A 2702-nucleotide genomic window follows, 5' to 3' on the forward strand; every position below is an offset into this window, starting at 1 on the left:
ATTTAAGCTCGAAGTGAGACACTGTTGGTGAAACTTCATCATGAGAACGTCACAAGCTGATCACGCTCTATGATATGACTAGTATTATGTTGCTTATAGTAGGCTAAGCGCAAGCCGAAACATCAACATGTGAAAGTCGTAGAATTTTGCGATCAAACTGTGGCTAGTACTTTGATGATGCTTGTAGCCAACCGAATTGGTTGAAAAGCCCAATAAGTAAGCTAACTTGGGAGAGCTTGTTGGAAACCAAATGCTACTAGATTGGTCCAAATACATCCTTCAACAGGGGATCACTTGGCTCGCTTTACGAAGAGGAGCACAGCTATATGTGTTAATTCGGTATGAATCGCAAGATTTGTTTACCGACCTCTCTAACGCAAAAGGCGGTCTCGGCTTCGGCTGTTGACTGCGTCCGATTCAGGGTTATATAACTCTCGATTGAACACATTGATGTTCTATTGTTGGTGCTTCCAATAAAATTGGAACACTTAAAGCAGAACCGATTCAAATAATAGCATTCTGATCAATGATTGCATTCCTTGATCAAGAACTGCTGGAGTCATTGTGATGGCGAATTTTCTTCATAAGAAAATTGCAAAGAGACGGAACTTAATGAGACTAGTATTATGTTGTTTCTAGTAAGCGGAAGCTGAAACAGCAACATGTGAAAATCAAGTTTTGTTCAATGATCTCGAGGCGATAAGTACTATGAAGCAACTAGTAGCCTAAGCATGACTCAGATTTGAGACAGTCAAAAAGACTGGCGAAACTTCTTCACATGAAAGTTACATAGAGAACTACAAATGTATACAGCGAGTATTATGTTGTTTCTAGTAGGCGAAAGCTGAAACATCAACATGTGAAAGTTGTCTGCAAACTGTAGAACGATATGTGATTAGTACTGTGCTGTTACTAGTAGCCAGTCTGACTGTAGAAGCCAAGACAAAGGGAAACTAATGCATCTGAAAAGGACAAGTTATGGAAAGGTATGCACGATAAGTATTATGTTGTTTCTAGTAAGCGGCAGCTGAAACATCAACATGTGAACGTCGTTGTGTACAGTAACCTAGAACTATATAGTCCTTAGTAACGTGCATTTACTAGTACCTGTAATTGGTATTCAGACTCAGGCAGTTTGGAATAGTTTGGCAAAGATGCACCAGAGAAAACTGGGATTTGATACAGAAATTGTTGAATACAAGTATTATGCTGCTTCTAGTAGGTTGAATCCGAAACATCAGCATGTGAAAATTGAAAACATTTCTGGTTCGAATTGTCACAAGTATTTGGTGATCTGAGTAGCCAAACTCACTACAACGCCAATTGAAGGCAAAAATTCTCAACGGGAAAAGCTATTCTCATTGAATGAGCTAACAAGACGAGTATTATGTTGCTTCTAGTAGGCGAAAGCCAAAACATCAACATGTGAAAGTCTTGCTGAACAAATTTAATGTTGTTGAGCTCAGTACCGTGTGAATTAGTAGCCATAATTGGCGAGCGAAAATTGAACTGGCGAAACTTCGTCTTTGGAAAATTGCAGATGCCGAGCACTTATTTTGCAACGAGTATTATGTTGACTGTAGTAAGCGAAAGCCGAAACAGCAACATGTGAAAGCTGTTGAAATTTGTGGTCATTTTGCAATAAGTACAAGGAGTGTAACTAGTAGCCAGGTCAAAATTTGGGATAAGAATGAGCAAAAATTCTGCATGAGAACAGTTGAAATTATGAAACTAAATTACAAAGACTAGTATTATGTTGTTTCGAGTACGCGAAAGCGGAAACATCAACATGTGAACGTTTGTAACGAAGTTTCGTTAATTTTCAGCCTAGTACTGAGCAAGAACGAGTAGCCTCATCTCCAATCCCACGCAAAATGTAGTGAAATATGTGAGTGAACCTTATTCACGGTGAGGGTTTCCCGAGGTCTGTATTGCAGCGAGTATTATGTTGCTTCTAGTAAGCGAAAGCTGAAACAACAACATTTGAAAGTTGGAATTAATGACTGAATGGAAACTTCGACCTGTGTTTGATAGTAGTAGCGAACAAAACTGCTGAATCGGTTTCTGTCTCATATTGGTCAGTGAACCAATTAAGAGACAATCAACTACATAACCTGAATTGGGCGAGAGAACCCCCTTAACTTAAGCATATCAGTAAGGGGAGGAAAAGAAATCAACTGAGAATCCCTTAGTAATGGCGAATGAACAGGGAAAAGCTCATCGGGAAGAGAAATGGCAACATTTCTCGGTGTCCGGTATGGTTTGATGCTAGACTGGTGAATTTGTCCTGATGTCTACTGGAAAGTAGCATCAAAGAAGGTGAAAATCCTGTAAAGGTCATTTTCGATACCAGTCATAATGGCTCATTCCTATGAGTAGAGTTGTTTGAAAGTGCAACTCGAAGCTGGAGATATGTCTCTCCAAAAGCTAATTATAAAGCGAGACCGATAGTAAACAAGTACCGTGAGGGAAAGTTGAAAAGCACTCTGAAGAGAGAGTGAAAAGTACGTGAAACTGTTGAAGGGGAACTGGAGTGAGCGTTACCATACTCAATGCCTTGATATTATATTCTCGGCTACCGAGTAGTGTAGTTGTCGTCTTTTGGCAAATCTTGTTAATGAATCGAGCAGAAGTTTTCCTCGGAATTCTTCTTGTTGATTCTAAACAAAATGAGATAAATTGATCTTGATTGCCTGTCTGAC

The 2702-nt window shown here is 39.4% G+C and overlaps 1 non-coding gene and 1 pseudogene across 1 annotated transcript in view; both read left to right on the forward strand.

Annotated features, from left to right (window-relative positions):
- The first annotated feature begins 274 nt into the window (after positions 1-274).
- Positions 275-426, forward strand: LOC142354948 (5.8S ribosomal RNA; annotated as a pseudogene).
- Positions 427-2109: 1683 nt separating this feature from the next.
- The window catches only part of LOC142354949 (large subunit ribosomal RNA), a 3522-nt gene continuing 2929 nt past the window's right edge, over positions 2110-2702 (forward strand). Inside the window, exon 1 of the ribosomal RNA XR_012761140.1 lies at positions 2110-2702. This exon is cut by the window's right edge and continues 2929 nt beyond it. This is a non-coding gene — a ribosomal RNA (large subunit ribosomal RNA).

The sequence above is a fragment of the Convolutriloba macropyga genome, unplaced genomic scaffold (assembly GCF_964194025.1).
Source record: "Convolutriloba macropyga unplaced genomic scaffold, txConMacr16.3 SCAFFOLD_3574, whole genome shotgun sequence".
Taxonomy (NCBI): domain Eukaryota; kingdom Metazoa; phylum Xenacoelomorpha; order Acoela; family Convolutidae; genus Convolutriloba; species Convolutriloba macropyga.